At 40.9% G+C, this 23794-nt stretch overlaps 1 protein-coding gene across 2 annotated transcripts in view; it reads right to left on the reverse strand.

Annotated features, from left to right (window-relative positions):
* Nucleotides 1–19124, reverse strand: part of enox1 (ecto-NOX disulfide-thiol exchanger 1) — a 127723-nt gene extending 108599 nt beyond the window's left edge. Inside the window, exon 1 of one of the 2 annotated variants that reach the window (XM_045707661.2) lies at nt 18707–19124. The gene's annotated coding sequence lies outside the window, so the exon portion shown is untranslated. The remainder of the gene's footprint in view (nt 1–18706) is intronic. The other variant, XM_045707659.2, reaches the window with a different exon arrangement.
* Between the last annotated feature and the right edge of the window lie 4670 nt (nt 19125–23794).

Below are 23794 nucleotides of genomic sequence, written 5' to 3' on the forward strand. Positions count from 1 at the left end.
GCACGAACAAAACGCCGCTATTCGGATATAACGATGGATTATTTTGGACCAAACCAACATTTGTTATTGAAGTAGCAGTCCTGGGAGTGCATTCTGACGAAGACAACAAAAGGTAATCAAACTTTTATAATAGTAAATATGATTATGGTGAGTGCTAAACTTGCCGGGTGTCTAAATAGCGAGCCCGTGATGCCTGGGCTATGTACTTAGAATATTGCAAAATGTGCTTTCACCAAAAAGCTATTTTAAAATCGGACATATCGAGTGCATAGAGGAGGTCTGTATCTATAATTCTTAAAATAATTGTTATGCTTTTTGTGAACGTTTATCGTGAGTAATTTAGTAAAATGTTAGCGAATTCCCCGGAAGTTTGCTAGTTCTGAACGTCACATGCTAATGTAAAAAGCTGGTTTTTGATATAAATATGAACTTGATTGAACAAAACATGCATGTATTGTATAACATAATGTCCTAGGGTTGTCATCTGATGAAGATCATCAAAGGTGAGTGCTGCATTTAGCTGTCTTCTGGGTTTTGGTGACATTATATGCTGGCTTGAAAAATGGGTGGCTGATTATTTCTGGCTTGGTACTCTGCTGACATAATCTAATGTTTTGCTTTCGTTGTAAAGCCTTTTTGAAATCGGACAGTGTGGTTAGATTAACGAGAGTCTTGTCTTTAAATAGCTGTAAAATAGTCATATGTTTGAGAAATTGAAGTAATAGGATTTTTAAGGTTTTGAAAATCGCGCCACAGGCTTAAAGTGGCTGTTGAGTAGCTAGCCCATAGAGGATAAGAAACAATGCCTTTTTTTGTGACTTTTTCTAATCATAGTCACACAGCTCATGTACCCTAGCCTATAGGCCTATATGTTATAATAAGGTTTGTATCACAACTAAAATGGCCAAATACCTTATTAAAATGAAGCACATTAATCTGCTTTATAAGGGGTGTAGAGCCTAACTGGCATTTAATCAAATCAAATCAAATTGTATTTGTCACATGCGCTGAATACAACAGGTGTAAACTTTACAGTGAAATGCTTAATTACAAGCTCTTAACCAACAATGCTTTAAGAAGTTAAGAAGAAAAACGTTACGTAAAAAATAGGGGCACTGGTTAGTCGAGGTAATTGAGGTAATATGTACATGTAGGTAGAGTTAAAGTGACCATGCATAGATAATAAACAGAGAGTAGCAGCAGCATAAAAGAGGGGTCTGAGTAGCTCTTTGATCAGCTCTTCAGTAGTCTTATGGCTTGGGGGCAAAAGCTGTCAAGAAGCCTTTTGGACCTAGACGTGGCACTCTGGTACCGCTTGCCGTGCGGTAGCAGAGAGAACAGTCTATGACTGGGGTGGCTGGGGTCTTTAACAATTTTTAGAGCCTTCCTCTGACACCACCTGGTATAGAGGTCCTGGATGGCAGGAAGCTTGGCCCCAGTGATGTACTGGGCTGTACGCACTACCCTTTGTAGTGCCTTGCGGTCGGAGGCCGAGCAGTTGCCATACCAGGCAGCGATGCCACAAGACCGGACGCTCTCGATGATGCAGCTGTAGAACCTTTTGAGGATCTGAAGACCGATGCCAAGTCTCCAGGGGAATAGGCTTTGTTGTGCCCTCTTCACGACTGTCTTAGTGTGTTTGGACAATGATATTTTGTTAGTGATGTGGACACCAAGGAACTTGAATTTCTTAACCTGCTCCACTGCAGCCCCATCGATGACAATGGGGGCGTGCTCGGTCCTCCTTTTCCTGTAGTCAACAAGTATCTCCTTTGTCTTGATCACGTTGAGGGAGAAGTTGTTGTCCTGGCACCACACGGCCAGGTCTCTGACCTCCTCCCAGTAGGCTGTCTCGTTGTTGGTGATCAGGCCTATCACTGTTGTGTCATCGGCAAACTTGATGATGGTGTTGGAGTCATGCCTTGCCATGCAGTCATGAGTGAACAGGGAATATAGGAGGGGACTGAGCACACCCCCCTGACGGGACCCCGTGTTGAGGATCAGCATGGCGAATGTGTTGTTACCTACCCTTACCACCTGGGGCGGCCTGTCAAGTCCAGGATCCAGTTGCAGAGGGAGATGTTTAGTCCCAGGGTCCTATATAAGCAGCACGTGAGTTTCAAGTTTGGGGAAGATCATTTTTACCATAAAAATGCAACTTAATAATAAAAGCATTACATGAATAATTGCATTTGAGTTCGCTTTGATAATGGTGTTTTCTGCTAATGGAACATTCACGCTTATAGCCTACTGCCATTCGCACATTGCTGTGCTTATAATGTGAAGAAATAGTTTGATAGTTTATAAACATTATCAACATTTTTATCAACAGCTAAACGTACTGATCTGTTGCGTCAGCCACATTGCATAAAACCTTTTTTTTATGCTTGTGGTTGTATTAATTTGGGATCTATCGCATCCCACAACTGTCCCAGACCATGTTTGGAATATTTATTTCTCGCACAGAATAGAATAGGTCAACTTTTGTACTATGGGGGAAAGTATATTGACATAGGCTAGTGCATTTGCTGTTAGTTAGGCCTACTCATCTTGTTGGCTGACAAAAAGTAAATGTGGACAGTTCCAATATCTTCAATATGCACCTCGGAATTGGATAAGGACGTGCGCAGTTGCATCCTCGATGTGTCGGTCTTCACTTGTAGCCTGTGAGAAAGACCAGATCATGTAATGGAGAGCCATGTGAGTGAGAGGCGCTTCGGATTGCACAGCACACTCAGGGAGAAGGGCACAACGCAGCACTCCGGGCCGCAAAAGGCATGGATTTTTTTTAAGGTGCATTACGGACACAAACAGGATGCTGCCGTGAAATTCGAGACATTATCAAGTGCTTGACAAATTGTGAATGAGAGACAATTGGAGTGTGTACAGCCTGCGCAAAAACAAATCATTATTAGAGTCTCATCATGCAGCCTTACAATGTATTAAAAATCTAAACATACAGCCCAATGTTTGTAGAACAACTAAAGTTACATTAATAAGTCTAAATTAAGCATATAGGAGTACCTATTTCTTTGTTAACTACTCAATACAGAATAGCCGCATGTGCGCACTCCTCCTCATTTGGAGAAAATATTTACATTTTATTCACCTTTGTTCAATTGTATTCTTCATACTATCAAATAATATAAAATAATGCCACGGAATTCTAAGCAAGTTTTGTCTGCTAAATGAACTAGTGTAGCCCACAGCCATTTGGCATAGCCACATCAGGACGTAACATAAGGACAACTCAGAGTGTGCTATTATTTTCATCGGAAATAGACTACATTTTCTTTATGTCATGCTTCTTTAGACCTGTCTAAAATAAATAATGGGTTTATTGTGAAGGTGTAGGTTATATTACATGGATTTATTCGACTTTTTAAAATGGCTTGTAGGCTATGTGTGGAAGTCAGGAGATGCTAAATGTGTTTATGTTAATTAACGGTCAATTACCGTGAAACCGACAGTTATTTGGTTGACGATCACCAGCTGATGAAATTTCGTGACCGCCTCAGCCCAAGTTCTACCTGGAACCAAAAAGGGTTTCCTTTTGGATGTCATCATACTCTCAGACAATTAGAGTTTTATGACATATATGCGATTCTCCTGGTTGAGTTCTAATTGAAATACTGTAACTAGGGAACAAAGAGATTTCACTGCATTCTTCCCCCTCTCTTCCTCCCCCCTCCTCCTTCTCCTCCACCTCCCCTCTCCTCCTCCTCCTTCCCTCTCCTCCTCCTCCTCCCGTCTCCTCCTCCTCCCCTCTCCTCCTCCTCCCCTCTCCTCCACTCCTTTACAGTCTTATGGGGGAGGAAAGTAACTAAGAGCTCCTCCAATAAAGAGGATTAGAGATTTTGCCCTGCACACCCAACTGTTTCAATTGAAATCACAGCCTCCTGCAGAAGTCATTCAATGTTTAACTATTCCTGTTTCAGCTGGATATCACTGTACCACTCTACATTCATTAGACTGGATGGAAAACATCTACCCTCGCCATCTACCCTCACCTGTGTGTGTGTGTGTGTGTGTGTGCGTGCGTGCAAGAGCGTGAGAATGTGTCCCCCCCACTATAGCACTAGAGGTTCTCTGATATTCGGTACAGATTACACACACACACACACACACACACACACACACACACACACCCTGTACTGTGGAGGTGCTGGGAAGGGAAAGAGGATAATGTTACAGTTCAACCCTTAGCACTTCACAGGAGACTGATGCAACATTAATGAGGAGACACCACACTCACTGGAGAGGTCACACACACACACAAACACATACACACATACACCACATTCACTGAAGAGAAAAACACACACACACACAAACACATACACCACATTCACTGAAGAGAAAAACACACACACAAACACATACACCACATTCACTGGAGAGGTCACACACACACAAACACATACACCACATTCACTGAAGAGAAAAAAACACACACACACAAACACATACACCACATTCACTGAAGAGAAAAAAACACACACACACTAACTGAGAGGAGTTTGGCACATTAACACACACACGCACAAACAGTAAGAAACCATTCAAACAAATAATTACGAAACAACACTCTCACCTCTGTTCACCTTTGTCAACTCAAATCATACTGAACTGTTAGTGATTACAAAACTGGCACGTCTAAACACTACATTTAAATCACTTTGGCTAAGAGAGGAGCTTTCTTTCAAACGGCTGCATTTTATTGTTTTTATAGTTCATGTTAAAAGCCTTGAGTAATCATGTCAACCCCATGAAAAACAGCTCTAACTAGACCAGTAAACATTTTAACACGCTGATACGCTCTGACGACGAGTAATTATTCTAAATGTCAGAGAAATTAGCCAGAGAGTGAGTTTAGTAGCAACCTGGAGCTTCCCTTAAAGGTTGAGAGAGGGGGAGGGAGAGAGAGAGAGAGAGAGAGATGGAGACGGAGAGAGGGGGATGGAGGGAGAGAGAGAGAGACAGAGGGAGGGAGGGAGGGAGGGAGGGAGGTGAAATAAAACTAAACACTCAGTGTGTGTGTCCTGGGGGCGGACTGTGAGAGAGTAGGCACATCATCTAACGATAGTGGATAGAAGAGGGAGATGATTGGTCCCCTATCTCCTGTCTATATCAAACAGTCCTTATCTCTCCTCTCACAGCAACACTACAACTCAGCTAATACTGACTGACTGGCTTGGATTCCTAGAAACACCGTGTACCTGGAGAACAGCTCAATACCACGTCCACCTCTAGCCTCTACCCTTACTATAGTGTCTTAATAAGATAAGTTGGTGAAGGCAAAGATCAATCGAATTACAAAGTCAACCGTCACACACAGCACATGACCGTCTCCTCCTGTTGCTAAGCAACATTAATTCAGAATTTCAGAGAAAGGAGTGCGAGTTGTGACAGGTAACATCACCTCCCTCTGCCTGCTGATCGCCCCGCTTAGCGATGAGAGGCTGGCTGGGAACATTTTACAGGCAACAATACTTATGCTTGAGTACAATTTACGATACTAATAAATTGCTTTTTTAATGGACATAGAATTAGGTTTTCATATTATCAACTCAAAATAAATGTTCAGTTCACTAGCTAAATAGCCTTTCACATGAAGGCATATATATTACTAATTTATGACGCTATAAAATAGTTGTTTATAGTAATAAAATGATGTTGTCAGATTATTATGTTAAACACATGTATCTGTAGCTAACCTGCTCCAGATGACTGATCGTTATAGTCTCATCCACGTATTGGTTGAATAAATTCAAAATATTGACTCACCTGATGCTAGCATCCCACTGGACCACTGAAACAGCCTGCCCAAGCAAAAGTGTGCATGTGCGTGTGTGCGTGTGTGTGTGCGTGCGTGTGTGCGTGTGTGTGTGTGCCTGCCTGCGTTCATGTGTGTGTGTGTGTGTGTGTGTGAGTCCTGAAAACACAATTACAGTTAAAAGGATAGTGTAGCCATCAGAAAAACGAAGAAAGAGGAAGTATCTAGACTAAAACAGAAAAACAGAGAGCTATAGAAAGATGACCTATTTTAGTCCATCACCAGTTTTGGGTCATACCTCTTTTATCCTTTCATCCCCTCTGGTCACAACTTCCCTCTACTCTAATGCGGGTTAAGATGAAGGATGGTGGTAGCAGGGAATTTAACAGTAACAAAAACCTGTTTCACTGATGAAGGTGAAACGCATTGGTTCTAAAAAGTAAATATATATTTTTGAAGACAAGTCTATTGTCCTCTATTGTTGGAGAGATGCTGACTGTTCTTCATCTTCAGTTTGCCCTGTTCATGCACGCTGGTTGGAAAGACAGCCACAGATTATTTAGGCTCACAGAAACTATTTTTGCCACAAACACACACACACACACACACACACACACACACACACACACACACACACACACACACACACACACACACACACACACACAGTCATAGAAAAGACAGACAGCCACGATGATTCTTTCCTTTCTCACGTCCATTACTGTCCAGAGACATCCCATCAACCCACAGCAGCAAGCAGGGCTCTGCACACACACACACAAACACACACACACACACACACACACACACACACACACACACACACACACACACACACACACACACACAATCTTTGGCTGCTCCTGTCCCCGTCTTACGCTATATAGCATATTAAAAACAAAAAAACAATGTTTAAGTGAGAATAGGCATTGGTCTGAAGCCAAAAAAGAAAGGAAATTCACAAGCACCACAATGCCTATTCCACCCATGCCCTAGCAAGGTTTTCCAGCCCACAGCTTTGACCTACTACAGTAGCTATGTTGCTATTGTACTTCAGACTATGTGTAGGCAGGTTGCTTAGGATTCAACCCTTCTCAAACAGCCTCATTCATACTCTAAGAGGAGGTGCTTCCACAACCATTGATTTGTACTGAATACAAGGTCAAATATTGGATTCTTCACACACCACAGTAAGACATTAGCATTATTAAATGGAAGCAAGCTTTACTTTTATACTTACAAGACCATCCGGCTTGATTGAGCTGTTTTGTCTTGTAGTAATGTGGTTCATGCCTGTATTTCCTTAAACCTTTATTTTAGCAAAACATAATTACATCATTTTTTGTTCAGTAGGTGCCCAACATAACAACGGGTGGTGGTGTGTTGGACACAGTAGCTCAGCTAGAGCCTGTCAGCATACCTGATTTCTCTAACTGTTAGCCTATCTGTGTAATATTGACATAAACTCAAAACCACTTGTGTTTCAAACATGGTTCTGTTTTATCAGTTGCTGTGCTGATCAATGGACAGTTCATTACCTCTGTCAAAATAATGTGTAGCTTAAAGTTATGTTTGTACTTGTATTTATTTTTGCAATAAATATGGTGACGCAACAGTAACCCAAATTTACACTAGGCCTATCTAAAAATATATACAAATGATATATACAAAGGATATATATACCATGCTCTCTGTAATTATTGGGACAGTGAAGCAGTTTTTCTTCTTTCTTCTTGGCTCCTGAATGGATCAGCGGTCTAAGGCACTGCATCTCAGTGAAAGAGGTGTCACTACAGTCCCTGGTTTTAATCCAGGCTGTATCACATCTGGCCGTGATTGGGAGTCCCATAGGGTGGCGCACAATTGGCCCAGCATTGTCCGGGTTTGGCGAGGTAGGCCGGCATTGTAAATTTGTTCTTAACTAACTTGTCTAGTTCAATAAAGGTTAAAACTAGATTCATGTGGATGCTACTATGATTATGGATAATCCTGAATGAATTGTGAATAATGATGAGTGAGAAAGTTACAGACGCATACCCCCCCCCCCCCAAAAAAAGCTAACCTCCCTGTTATTGTAATGGTGGGAGATTAGCATGTCTTGGGGGTATGATATTTGTGCATCTGTAATTAGACAAGTACAGTCATTAGACAAGTACAAAACTCTTAAGAAAATGTATAGACATATTTACAAATCTGAAATTGAATAGGTGCTCCTTGAAGACAAAACCTCAGCTACAAATGTCCTAAGTAATGCTGTACACAGTTATCCAACTCCAGTAAACGAGCACACATGTCCTCCTTTATAAATATCAGTATAAATATGAAAACATTTGGGAGTACTCACAGATTTGGAACAGAACAAATATTTTAAGTATTGATAGTGTTCGAAGTTCCATGTTTACTGCGTGCATTTGAATTGGCATAAGTTGTTTGTCGGTTCCACATGGGCCAGTTGAATTTCTCTGTGACAGGCGCATGCCCACAATCCGCCATGCTGCCATAAAGCACTGTGTCCCTGGGCAGTATTGTAGGAATGGCGTGCATCTCACGGATGAGGGCAACGACCTCTTTCTTCCTTGAGGGTCTGAGAGCCGGTCTCTCCTTCGTTCTGGCAAGACGCACTCAGTTGCACACACAACCACACTCACTGCCACTTGCCTGCCACTTGCCTACCACTCCACGAACCTAAAGGCCCTTCTAAGAGCCATGTAATAAATGTGAATAAGCACTGTGTGTCAAAACCATACACTAAAGAGAATGGTCAAAATGTATCCTCCGAGAGGGGAACTCAAGACCTGCAGTTCCCAGGGCAGTGGTACTAACTGTCACGCTACGAACCTTGTTTTACACATAATAATTTGAAACTAGTTACATGGACAGTCTGGTGATGACAGGAAGCTTTTGTTGCACAATGTTTTAGTTGTCTATTTACTCGGTACTGACTGAACATTTATTTCTCTTGCTTGGTTAAAAAGGAAGTATCTACAACAGTTGATGTGTTGAAAAAAGTCTAATTTATAGAGTTAGTTCTAACCAGGTTAGCAAGTATGGCATTTATTTTGACTGTGCACAGGTGCGGTTGTGCTAGCAAGAAATGATGTTTTTGTTTTAACTGGGTGCACGTGTGCACTCACACAAAGTGCGAATTTCGATTTTTGGGAACACACTAAAAACTAACTTGACACTGTATTGATCAGTCAGTGCAAATGAAAATTGCATTTAGAGAGGAGGGAGAGTACTGAATTAATGCATAAGGTAAGGTTAGTAACGTTAGCTTTGGACCGTCGAACACGTCTGTCTGGTGTGCTAGCTAGCTAACTGCTTCTTATTTTTATCAGCAACAGTTTGTTGGGCGATGCACGGCTGATCTTGGTCGAGGCTAGTTAGCTAGCAGCTGTTATGTTAAATGCTGAAATTTGGTTGCACACGTAACGTTAGCAAGCAAGCCAATTCGACTGTATGGAGTAGCTAACGTTAAATGAGCAATGCCCATTGCATGATGTATTATAAATTAGCAGCGTGGCAATTTTCCGAAGTTTGGTGTTGACTATGAACTTTACTTAGCTAGCTATAGTACCTATGCTTTGGAAGAATGTGGGATATAAGTTATTGTCAACATTGGGTTGTTACTGGTTAATTAGTTGGCTAGCTAACTGGCTATAGCAGGCAAGGACGTTCGCTAGTTTACTTGTTTGTTTACACAGATGACTTCAGCATTATATAAAAAACCTTCCTTGGCAAAATATACCTAGCTAGCTTTCCTCGTTTGTTGGTTAGCTAGCTAGCCAACGTTAGCTCTCATCTGACTGGTATTCTATCTGTGGTATAATGCTACGTTAGCTAGCTAGTTAGCTAACGTTACAGCTGCTGGTTAGCTAATCAAAACAAAACCACGTTCAGCTCACTAATAATAACCAACAACATTTTCATGTCGAACAATTTATCTGTATGCATTTATTGATTAACCTCAGTTTGAGTAGCAAGATATAGATATCTATAGCCTAGGTTTGTCCTCAACCACTTCTTATCATCCCTGGCTGCTGGTGCAGGCGGTGCACTGTTTGTGTTGTTGAGTTGCTGATCGACCGAGTTGCTAGCCAATCAAGTTCATTTGCAAATTTCATCGAGATTGGTGTCATATTGCCTTTGATACGGTAGGGAGATTTGAATTTAACACTGAGCTTCAACCTGCTCCCCACCTAAATATCTCAGTGCCTTCTCCCAGCCAGTCCCTCTCCACCCAAGGACACAGAGGACAGAGGGATGAGGATAGGAGAGAGGATGGGGAGAGAAGAGAGAGGGGGATGGGGAAGGAGAGGGGATGGGGGATGGGTTGCAGAGACAGAGAGGATCCGAGAGAGGAGAGCAGATCAATGTGGCTGCTTCAGGTAGTCAGTCTGTTTCTCAGGATGATTGCCCTAATCCTGGATAGCACCATGCTAATGCAACTGTTCTCATCTTCCTCCCTCAATAATTGTTTCAATAAAAACCGACACCTCTCACAATACAGGCATGCTGCAGTACTTCCATCTCTTTCAATTCAACATTTGTATGGGATGGAAAGAGAAAGATTGTGAGGCTATTCCAGCAGTCAAGCCCAGTCAGTGTAGTGACAGCTGCAGTGTGTGTCTCTGTCAGGCTAGCAGAGAGAGGCAGCTTGTTCCCAGTGTTACAGACTGACTGCAATGATCACTCATTGTTCCCACTGGTAGACTGGCCTGTAATAAGGACACATCCCTCACTGTCTCTATACTGTCTCAATGTACTACCGCTGTACACACACACACACACACATACACACACACTGTAGCAGTGGAATCATTCTTTCCATAAGTAGATGTAGGACAGTTGGACTGTTGGACTGTCTTTTTCTGAATTTGTTGATATTTTACTCACACACTGCACTCTCCATACCACAGTCCTGACTTATCATAACATCATGAACATCACTAAATGTTCTGGGCTCAGTCTAACATGGATCTTTACTGATCGGGACGTTTTGCATAAATGCTACACTAACCAAACCTTGGAGTGAACCCAAAACACACAAACATGCACGCACCTATACACACACACTCGCATGCACGCAAACACACATACATACAGTACCATTCAAAAGTTTGGACACACCTACTCATTCAAGTGTTTTTATTTATTTTTACTATTTTCTACATTGTAGAATAATAATGAACACATCAAAACTATGAAATAACACAAATGAAATCATGTAGTAACCAAAAAAGTGTTCAACAAATTAAAATATATTTTATATTTCAGATTGTTCAAAGTAGCCACCCTTTGCCTTGATGACAGCTTTGCACACTCTTGGCATTCTCTCAACCAGCTTCACCTGGAATGCTTTTCCATCATTCTTGAAGGAGTTCCCACATATGCTGAGAACTTATTGGCTGCTTTTCAGACACTCTGCGGTCCAACTCATCCCATTTGGGTTGAGGTTGGGTGATTGTGGAGGCCAGGTCATCTGATACAGCACTCCATCACTCTCCTTCTTGGTCAAATATCCCTTACAAAGCCTGGAGGTGTTGGGTCATTGTCCTGTTGAAAAACAAATCATAGTACCACTAAGCGCAAACTAGATGGGATGGGGTATCACTGCAGAATGCTGTGGTTGCCATGCTGGTTAAGTGTGCCTTGAATTGTAAATAAATCACAGACAGTGTCACCAGCAAAGCACCCCCACACCATCACACCTTCTCCTCCATGTTTCATGGTGGGAACCACACATGCTGAGATCATCCGTTCACCTACTCTGCGTCTCACAAAGACACGGTGGTTGGAACCAAAATTCAAAAATTTGGACTCATCAGACCAAAGGACATATTTCCACCGGTCTAATGTCCATTGCGCGTGTTTCTTGGCCCAAGCAAGTTTCTTCTTATTATTGGTGTCCTTTAGTAGTGGTTTCTTTGCACCAATTCGACCATGAAGGCCTGATTCACGCCGTCTCCTCTGAACAGTTGATGTTGAGATGTGTCTGTTACTTGAACTCTGTAAGGCATTTATTTGGGCTGCAATTTCTGAGGCTGGTAACTCTAATGAACTTATCCTCTGCAGCAGAAGTAACTTTGGGTTTTCCTTTCCTGTGGCGGTCCTCATGAGAGCCAGTTTCATCATAGCGCTTCATGGTTTTTGCAACTGCACTTGAAGAAACTTGACTGACCTTCATGTCTTAAAGTAATGATGGACTGTCATTTCTCTTTGCTTATTTGAGCAGTTCTTGCCACAATATGGACTTGGTCTTTTACCAAATAGGGCTATCTTCTGTATACAACCCTTACCTTGTCACAACACAACTGATTGGCACAAACGCATTAAGAAGGAAAGAAATTCCACAAATGAACTTTTAACAAGGTACACCTGTTAATTGAAATGCATTCCAGGTGACTACCTCATGAAGCTGGTTGAGGGAATGCCACGAGTGTGCAAAAGTGTCATCAAGGCAAAGGGTAGATAAAATATATTTTGATTTGTTTAACACTTTTTTTGGTTACTACATCATTCCATATGTGTTATTTCATAGTTTTTATGTCTTCACTATTATTCTACAATGTAGAAAATAGTAAAAAATAAAAACCCTTGAAAGAGTAGGTGTTCTAAAACTTTTGACTGGTACTGTACATGCACACACATACAACTTTGAGTTATCCCAACAGTGTGATACCCTCAGATGCGCTGCGGTATCTATGGCAGTCCCTGTCTAGCCAGTAGAGAGTGAACACAGGACAACTAAGGTCCTTTCTTTAATTAACTGAAAATGTAGTCCACTGTATTCATGGTACTTATTCTGTCCAACAACTTGTGAAATATTTCTAAACATCTTCCATACTAATAACACTACCACATACCAGTAAAACCATTTCAAACCCTCATCGCTCCCTCTTTCTAACAACAAAATGCATGCCTTGAAGATAGAAATGTTAAAAACATCTGGGACTGAATGTTCTTATAAGGATTCCCACAGAACAACCCAGAATATTGTATTTCTATTTCTAGCAAAGAATCAAAGGGAGAGAAAAAACAGCACCAAGGCTAATCTGACTGGTGAAATAGATGTGTGTGCAACACCCAAGATGAATGTTACATAGATACGCATCAAACCACACTCATGATGGCTTCTGCTGTAGCATAAGATGACCACAGGGGGAGTGTGTGTGTGTGTGTGTGTGTGTGTGTGTGTGTGTGTGTGTGTGTGTGTGTGTGTGTGTGTGTGTGTCCTGGAGGATGACTGTGAGAGAGGAAGCACATCACCTAACGGTAGTTGATAGAGGAGGGAGATGAGCAGTCCCCTATCTCCTAACATCTGTCTGTTTCCAACAGTCGTTCTCTATTCTTCTCCAGTACGAGGAAGAGCAAGACTCCGGTCCTTATCTACGAAACCCCTGTTTAACCCCTCTAATATGTCACATACACACAGTGAGTGCAGATGCACTATCGAGAGCATCTTGACCGGCTGCATCACTGCCTGGTTTGTCAACTGCACCACCCTCGACCGCAAGGCTCTACTGAGGGAGGTGTGAATGGCCCACCACAATCACTGGGGGCGAGCTCCCAGCTATTCAGGACATTCATACCAGGCGGTGTCTGAGGAAGACCCAAAATGTTTTAATTCTGGTACTGGTACTGGCACTGTTTGTAGCTTGCATTATTGTGTTTTTATTATTTCTCGTGTTTTCTTACTTCATATTTTTTCTTCTTAACTTGATATTGAATATGGCATTATTGGGAAAGAGCTTGCAAGTAAGCATTTCACTATACTGATGTACACCTGCTGTATCCTGTGCACGTGACAAAAAAAGATTTAAACTTTAAACACTGCATGCACACACACCTCTCTCCAAAGACAAATGAACACAGTCCAGGCATTGGTGCACTTACTGAAACAGGAAAGCATGACTCACAAAACACACCACACACAAACACACACATACAAACAGCCAGCCAGACCCTAGCCTAGTTAAAGGACTTAAATATCACGGGAGAAGTGGAAAATTACGCCTCAAAAGATCCGCCTCAGTCTTTTGCCACAGTATTCTCTCCATTTTAAAGGAAAATAGGATTTAAACCGGATTGAAAAGGCACTGTGCTAGACCACAGCCAATTAACTATAACTGCTCTACTCTACAGAAATAACTGCTCTCTACAGAAATAACTGCTCTACTCCACAGAAATAACTGCTCTACTCTACATAAATAACTGGTCTAATCTACAGAAATAACTACTCTGCTCTACAGAAATAACTACTCTACAGAAATAACTGCTCTACTCCACAGAAATAACTGCTCTACTCTACATAAATAACTGGTCTAATCTACAGAAATAACTACTCTGCTCTACAGAAATAACTACTCTACAGAAATAACTGCTCTACTCCACAGAAATAACTGCTCTACTCTACATAAATAACTGGTCTAATCTACAGAAATAACTGCTCTACTCTACATAAATAACTGCTCTACTCTACAGAAATAACGGCTCTACTCTACAGAAATAACTGCTCTACTCAACAGAAATAACTGCTCTACTCTACAGAAATAACTGCTCTACTCTACAGAAATAACAGCTCTACTCTACAGAAATAACTGCTCTAATCTACAGAAATAACTGCTCTATTCTACAGAAATAACTATTCTACAGAAATAACTGCTCTATTCTACAGAAATAACTATTCTACAGAAATAACTGCTCTATTCTACAGAAATAACTGCTCTAATCTACAGAAATAACTATTCTACAGAAATAACTGCTCTATTCTACAGAAATAACTATTCTACAGAAATAACTGCTCTATTCTACAGAAATAACTATTCTACAGAAATAACTGCTCTATTCTACAGAAATAACTATTCTACAGAAATAACTGCTCTATTCTACAGAAATAACTATTCTACAGAAATAACTGCTCTATTCTACAGAAATAACTGGTCTAATCTACAGAAATAACTGCTCTATTCTACAGAAATAACTATTCTACAGAAATAACTGCTCTACTCTACAGAAATAAAAAGAACTTCAACCAAAGGAAAATGTGACTGAGCTAATATATGGAATTGTTTTAAGATAGTCATACCACAGATCATTTAGCTATTTCATTTTGAATTTTAGGACCCCTATAGGTATCAAAAAATATATCCACTAATTATTTGATAAAATATTGAATTTGGGCCTTACTACTAAAGCCCATAGAAACACATTCATACATGGAAAAACAGACCCCCCAAAAAATCACGAGGAATAAGGTTTTGAAGTGTCTGTCCTATATCTAGGAGATCTAAGAAAGCTCAGGAAATATTTATGTTTTCTGGACACATATTTAACCTATTTTTTTGTTGAAACAAATCTACCTCCATAATTCCGTTCATTTTTTAAACCGGTACCGGGTTACCTTCAGAGGAGTCCTGTGACAGATGTGGGGGTCGTAGAGCAAAACGGAGAACACTATCATGTTCCTGAGAGTCTCATTTTTCCATAGAGGTCATATTAGTAGGCCAAACCGTTCGGAGGCTACAGATGTTTTTGTGAGAAGTCCGATTTTTGGAATGTCTCCTGGCCTGATAAACAGTGCTGTTGCGCTGCCACTTTCCACAGCAGATGCGGACGGCCGACATAGCCAAAACATTGTTTTATATCTTTAGCTTAAACTGACAGATTTGAATGGGGATTTTTGTATTATGTTCATTAAATTGATTCACGGGTGCATCAATATATTTCATGAACATGCATACCGTGTCAATACTGAAGTCCCTCTTTTACAGATATAAAAAAGGATCATGTTAGAGAGATGAAAGACAGATTACATTTCTGTTTCAACACACACACACACACTCACACACTCACACACAGAAGACGAAAACACCCTGATAGGTGGATAGCTGGGAGAACTAACCCCCACTGCCTTAAAAGCCTCAAGAGGGAAATTGTCTCTTTCTCTCTCTCTCACTGTCTCTCTTTTTTCTCTCCCTCTGCCTCGCTCTTTCTCTATCCTTTTCTCTCTTTCCCATTCTCTCTCCCTCTTTCTCCTGTTCAGAGAGGCAGGCGGGCAGAGAGGCAGCTAATTGTATTTCCTGCCTGTTCTTCCATGGGCTTCAATCCCAATTAGATATGCCTGGTCTGATCTGCTGCCAAGCCTCAGCTTGACTAACTGGGTTCAGCTCTCACACACACAGGCAAGCAATCAGGCACACACACACACGGACAGACTCCATCACACAGGCCATCTCGGAGTGGTCACACATGAGATTCTCCCACCACCGTGTGAGACAGCCAGGGAGGAAACAGCAGCCAGAGCCCTGAGGGAATGAAACACTGTGACTGAAAAGCTTTCTAATTCAATAAGGACCACTGTGGGTGTGGGTGTGCGTCCGTGTGTGGAGTGGAGAGGCATGCCATGGCTAACACCCTCATCATCCCCTCCTTAGGCTCTGCATTGTCCATCTCCATCCCACTCCATATCAATAGCAAGATACCGACATACAGCTAACACACACACACAGCAGCTGTGTATTCTGTCCCGTTAAAACTCACAGTTTGTGTTTGACTACAGTACCCAGCTGTTAGTGTTACTAGAAAACAAGATGAGAGAGGAGCAGGTCTAATTCCCTTGGCCTGGGGATCGATGGCAAACACAGCTGGTGTTTATTTTAAACACAAATCCTGAATCAGGTCTGCCTGTACTTGTAGACTGATTATGTATTGAACCAATTTAAAGGAGCAGAACCAGGCTATAATGTAACAGCTCATCAGTAACTGCCACAGTAATCAGTGCCAGTGGTTGTGTGTGTGAGGAGCGGTGTCGGGTCAGTAGAGGCAGAGCTGTGTTTGTGTGTACAACATGAATAGCAGTGTAATCCTGTTAACTCCATGGTGGGTTTTATATTATACCATAAATACAGCATGGTACAGTCACTATACTCATTCAATAAAGAGAGGTGTGAATGTAAAAAAATTGACACAACAATCTCCCTTTCTACTCCCTCAGTCTCTCTTCCCATCTCTCTCTCAATCTCTCTCTCTCTCTGATCAGTGGTGATTGTTTTAAGGGTTGAAGCTGTTGTTTACAGACTTCAGTTCTGTTCTCTGAACTTATATGTTTCCCCCCAAAAAAACAATGCCCCCTGGGAAATATGGTTGTTGCTGTTATGGTGTAAAATGAATCCCTGTTTCTTCGCTCCTGTTTTTTCTCCCTTCGTTCCCTCTCTCCCCTCCTTTCTCTCTCTCTTCCAATCTGTGAGTAAATATTTAGTTGTCTGAATCACGTTAATGTAACATCACTCACAGACCTTCAGTAGAGGATGTTTGATGGCTCAGTGAAATGATAAGACCTTCTCTGCTTTCATAATTCACCCATCTATTTAGACATATTGCAATAATAATAATATTATCTGAAATTACTCTGTAATCAAACATTGCATTTTGTCTTTAATAAATATCATTGAAACTGTTCACAGCCATATTGCAGCCTGCAACACTTCAATTATTGGTAGGACATTTTTACTTGCTTTTTCAATTAAGACTAGCTCAACCACCAGACCCTACACTCTCCCTCTACTGTATTTCTCAGTGGAAAATGTGTTTTTCTATTCAACAGCATGTCTATATCTATGACTAGAATATAGACTTCAAGCTCACACCTTTCCATCAGTCCTTCGTTATCAGCTGCACTGGCTTCATGCTAATTGCCTTCATTAGATGCCACACCTAACATAATAGAAGCTATAGAGGAATCAAACAGACAGACATAGCTACAGTGGGGCTAACTAAAGATATGGAATAAGATGTTACTTAAACAAGGCTCTTAGTAGAGGTTCCATTACGCAAATGACAATTTCTATAATTAATGCTGAGTTATATTCACTACATTCAGCCTACATACAGAACTATGAGCGTCACCAATCTAACCACAGTAATGTTCTCCCAAGGATCCACCCCACCATTCTCTCTCCGCTCTCCATGGTGCTGAACCGGTTGCCCAGGTGACGTATGATCAAGTGCATCCGCCAGGCAGCGAGCTGTTGTGTTTGACTCACCGTCACCACAGCAGAGCAAAGCATCGCTGACTGCCAGTATTCACTTTAACATCCACTTTCTCTCAAGCACGCCATTCTCAAGTAGGCTAGCTATTCATTCATTGACAAACAAATACTATATGCGAACTGAAAATAGAGGCTGATTTGAACCCAGAAAGACCAGACATTTAGCCAACAATTTTCTATCTTCCTGTTTTTGAAAACAGAAGTAGCCTATTCAGAATAGGGGATTTGATCTAAACAGTGGCAACTAACTTCTTTGTAAAACAATGCCGTTTGAAATGGGTCTACGTTGAATAGTAGGCAATTAGGAATTGATGCTTGTGTTTCCATCAACTTGCGTACCCTTTATCAAGTCTGTATTTTATATAGGCTAACTGAATAGAATAATATTCACGTATCTAAATCAATTTTTTAAAAAAACGTTTTCAATCAACAAATACATAGCCTGGAATAAATGGAAACATTCAACATGTCTGATATGGCATGACACTATTAGGGTGCTCGAGGCATTATCTCTCTCTATCAGTTTATCTCAATACATAATTACACCACATCTAGCATGTCCAGCTATTAATATCTCAATAGGTTATTAATGGAAGTAGCCTTGCAGTGATGGGGAAAAGAGGTGAAACCGCTGCCTTCAAATGAAGAGGGATTACCAGCAAGCGAAACCTCTCGTTGGATAGCCTGTCTACCAAATCAAATCAAATGTATTTATAAAGCCCTTTTACATCAGCTGATGTCAGAAAGTGCTATACAGAAACCCAGCATAAAATCCCAAACAGCAAGCAATGCAGATGTAGCACAATCACACAATGTCAGAAACAGAAATCGCCGCGCATAAAACAGGGGAATTTCACAAGGAAACCAGCCTGTTTCTTACCGTTTTAAGTTTTCAGGGATTATGGAGGAGAAGAATGACGGATGCAAAGCCACTGTCAACCCTCTTCTCTCTCTCTCCTCCCGCGAGCTCTCTGGCGCATCTCACGGAGGAGTGGTGGGGACACCCTGCGAGCCCCTGTTTCCTACTGTCCACCGGATAAAAACACCGAGTTGGGCGCGCGCCATCTACGGTTCGCTGTGCAAGACTCGACAGGCGGGTTCACTGCCTCTGAAACTAGCAAGGACGTTTTCTGTTGCGGAAAATCGGTTTACAGCCAGGGAACAGAAAAGGGAAAAGGAAAGCTGCGGTCGCTTGGCTTAAAAAAGTCCGTCGGATAGATGATGCATAACGTATAGTGATGTATAACAGATAGCTGCAGATAATGCAGCAGCCAAATCGATCTTCTTCCTGAGGCTTCCCATCAGATACTTTACAGTGCGCTCTGTGTTTATCATAATTAGATAATAGGCCTACCGACGTTAATCTGGCCACTGGAGACTTAGATCTCTCTACACAATGACATATTTACATCATTATTTGTATTAGTTTAAAACATTTTTTTTTAAATCATTTTGCAGACTTATCCAGAGCGATTTACAGGATCAATTACAGTTGAAGTCGGAAGTTTACATACACTTAGGATGGAGTCATTAAAACTCGTTTTTCAACCACTCAACAAATTTCTTGTTAACAAACTATAGTTTTGGCAAGTTGGTTAGGACATCTACTTTGTGCATGACACAAGTAATTTTTCCAACAATTGTTTACAGACTGATTATTTCACTTATAACCTACTGTATCAGAATTCCAGTGGGTCAGAAGTTTACATACACTAAGTTGACTGTGCCTTTAAACAGCTTGGAAAATTCCAGAAAATGATGTCATGGCTTTAGAAGCTTCTGATAGGCTAGTTGACGTCATTTGAGTCAATTGGAGGTGTACCTGTGGATGTATTTCAAGGCCTACCTTCAAACTCAGTGCCTCTTTGCTTGACATAATAGGAAAATCAAAAGAAATCAGCCAAGACCTCAGAAAAAATTGTAGACCTCCACAAGTCTGGTTCATCCTTGGGAGCAATTTCCAAATGCCTGAAGGTACCACGTTCATATGTACAAACAATAGTACGCAAGTATAACACCATGGGACCACGCAGCCATCATACCGCTCAGGAAGGAGATGCATTCTGTCTCCTAGAGATGAACGTACTTTGGTGCAAAAAGTGCAAGTCAATCCCAGAACAACAGCAAAGGACCTTGTGAAGATGCTGGAGGAAACAGGTACAAAAGTATCTATATACACAGTAAAATGAGTCCTATATCGACATAACCTGAAAGGCCACACAGCAAGGAAGAAGCCACTGCTCCAAAACCGCCATTAAAAAGCCAGACTACGGTTTGCAACTGCACACGGGGACAAAGATTGTACTTTTTGGAGAAATGTCCTCTGGTCTGATGAAACAAAAATAGAACTGTTTGGCCATAATGACCATCATTATGTTTGGAGGAAAAAGGGGGACGCTTGCAAGCCGAAGAACACCATCCGTGAAGCACGGGGGTGGCAGCATCATGTTGTGGGGGTGCTTTGCTGCAGGAGTGACTGGTGCACTTCACAAAATAGATGGCATCATGAGGAAAGGAAAATTATGTGGATATATTGAAGCAACATCTCAAGACATCAGTCAGGAAGTTAAAGCTTGGTCGCAAATGGGTCTTCCAAATGGACAATGACCCCAAGCACACTTCCAAAGTTGTGGCAAAATGGCTTAAGGACAACGAAGTCAAGGTATTGGGGTGGCCATCACAAAGCCCTGACCTCAAACCCATAGAAAATGTGTTGGCAGAACTGAAAAAGCATGTGCGAGCAAGGAGCCCTACAATCCTGATTCAGTTACACCAGCTCTGTCAGGAGGAATGGGCCAAAATTCACCCAACTTATTGTGGGAAGCTTGTGGAAGGCTACCCGAAACGTTTGACCCAAGTTAAATAATGTAAAGGCAATGCCACCAAACACTAATTGAGTGTATGTAAACTTCTGACCCACTGGGAATGTGATGAAAGAAATAAAAGCTGAAATAAACCATTCTCTCTACTATTAGTCTGACATTTCACATTCTTAAAAGTGGTCATCCTAACTGACCTAAAACAGGGAATTTTTAGTAGGATTAAATGTCAGGAATTGTGAAAAACTGAGTTTAAATGTATTTTGCTAAGGTGTATGTAAACTTCCCACTTAAACTGTATGTTAAGGTCCTTGCTCAGGGGCACATCGGCAGATTGTTCATCTAGTGACCTTGGGGATTCGAACCAGCGACCTTTCAGTTACTGTCTTGGTTTATAATTTGTAGGTAAAAACAATGGTTTAATTTGTAGGTCAGCGCCTACGTACCATTGGGAGGGTAAGTTCAGTCAGAAGGAAGAAGATTGGGGATGACGATGGCTGGTCTTCCATTTGACCTCAAACAATTTAAGTCCATTTGTATTTCTGTTTAGAAAAGTTCACTTACATTGATGCTGTAACTGAAATGACTCAATACCTGAAAAAGCAAAGACATATCACATCAGTTCTGCAATATAATAACCAACAACTCTAACATTAAAATCTAATATTCTAATACCTATGAATGAGGAAAACAGTAAATAGATTCCTCCACACCTCCAGTAGCCTTGACATTACAGATAACTGGCCGCTCCCTCAGGCATGATCCCTAGAGGACATGTGCACACACACACACACACACACACACACACACACACACACACACACACACACACACACACACACACACACACACACACACACACACACACACACACACACACACACACACACACACACACACACACACACACACACACACACACACACACATGCACACACCACAGGGTACTGTAGCTTTAGAATCTGTGTCTGCAGGATATTACAAGGTAAAATGGCACAGCAGGTGATGTAATTAGTTCAATGTGGATGAAATCTTCACTCTGCTTGGGATGTTTTATATCATGACAGATAATAGATAAATAAATCAATTCTATGAATTAATTACAGCCACCTGCTAAATGTGAAAACATCATCTGATGACTTGCCCCACCTGGTGGTAGCTTTGAGAGCAGCTTTCACATGTCCAGTAAAATGTGCTCTTTTGTCAGTAGGAAAACACAAAAAAAAAAAGGCAGACAATGAATAATACTATGACTAACCAAATAAAAACTATTCCTCTGTCATCTTTATTTCCAGCAGTGGTGTGAACCTAATAAAAGGTTGTATGTGGATAGTAGGTTCTACAAACCCCAACCATAGAGCAGAACAGTGTTGTTGATATTGCTTCAAACTCTTGTTTCATATTGCTCTTTTGTTGTGGTTTTCTGTTCATCGATGTGTTTGTCTGTTTGTCCATTTGTGGCTAACAAAATGACACTCCCTTCTTTCCTTTAATCAGTGCACTAAGAATGGCGTCTTAAAACACTAGCCTTAAATCAACTGTAACATTAGACACATCCACCAAGGGTGGGAGAGAGAGAGAGAGAGAGAGAGAGAGAACTCCATTAAATACATATTTTCTGATTAACCACTTCTCCCAAGAGGATGATCCCCTAGGTCAGCTTGCTCTGCAGCTCACTAAGAACATTGAAACTAAAAACCAATCAAACAAAAAAACGTTTCATTTCTAAAATCAAAATCAAACAAATTGAAACTAAATTGAAAAACAACTACAATGAAAATTGGAAAAAATTACAATGAAATTACAAACTAAACTTGATTATCTCTCCCTAAATCGAAAATGTACATTGGCAGAATATTTTAGCCTCCATGACGTAAAAGGAAGAAAAACCCTCTCAGAATACAGTCTGGAAATTAAAAGAGGAAGACATGGTAAATCTTGGCTGCCAAGACATCAGAGAATATGTAGGTATAGATCCTTTTCCAGTACACGACACACTGACGCCACGTACAGATGCGCGCGACTCTTGGCAGCAGTAAGAAAGCCATCACCATTTGCGCCCATTCAACTTAGCCTTGATTTACATTTTTATTACTTCTAAACAAAATAACTTTTGGGGTTTCTTAACGCTTACAATGATGTTTGATTATTGCGGATGTCTCAACTTGCACAATGCACAGTTCTCTAAAACCCTTACACCCCCCTGAATATACATTTCACCCATATCCTGTTATTGCTGTTATTCTACAGAAAATCCTGTTTCTACATCATCAGCATTCTTTCCACATGACCCACCATCACATGAGCCACTTCCTCTTAACATATAGCAGTATTCAATTATCTTATAGTTAATAAACGTATTATTATAGCATCTGTGTTATATTATATAGGTTATGCAAACAAATTGTTATATTATATAGGATATGCACACAAATATTTGGTCAAACCCTAACAGTTGTGATCTTTGCAAAATAACTATTTTGGATGCAGCAGTTGTTAGCTAGAATGCTAACGCTCATTGATATAGCTTGTAGCAAAATATAGCCGAAGAGTCATTTTACTGGTTCAAGTTCAAGTGTTCAAGTTCAAGTGACACAAATATTATGTTAAGCAGGAGATTCATACGTTTCAAAATCCAATTATAATCCACTCATAACCAACATGTAAATAGATGGGTTTTTTGCTGGCGTGCTGTAAGAACTCCCCTTGTTCTGCCACCAACTTGTGCGCATCGCCCTCGTGCAACAATGTTTGCAAACATAGAAAGGGGTCTATTTGGATTTACACCAAGTAGAAACTGAGATGCACTTCCTGTGTTCCAACCCACGATATGACAACATAATGGAAACATACTATCCATATTTTCTTAAAATATACCAAATATAAACAGATCCCTGATGAACATAAACCCCCTATCCTCTCGGAGAGGAGCAGCAGCTAAATGTGTCACCCTGCGCCACAACCAGAGAGACGACATAGACTTTGCAGCTGTTAGTGTTTTTGTTTTGTTTCGTTGTGATATGTTTCTGTTCTCTTTTGTTGTTTCCTTATTGAAATATATTCATTTCATTTCTGTACATACTTACACACAACATGTATGCACTCTAAATACACATCAAATAACATGTGTTACACTCATACACTTGTGC

The sequence above is a fragment of the Salmo salar genome, chromosome 25, assembly GCF_965601325.2.
Source record: "Salmo salar chromosome 25, fSalSal1, whole genome shotgun sequence".
NCBI classification, from domain to species: domain Eukaryota; kingdom Metazoa; phylum Chordata; class Actinopteri; order Salmoniformes; family Salmonidae; genus Salmo; species Salmo salar.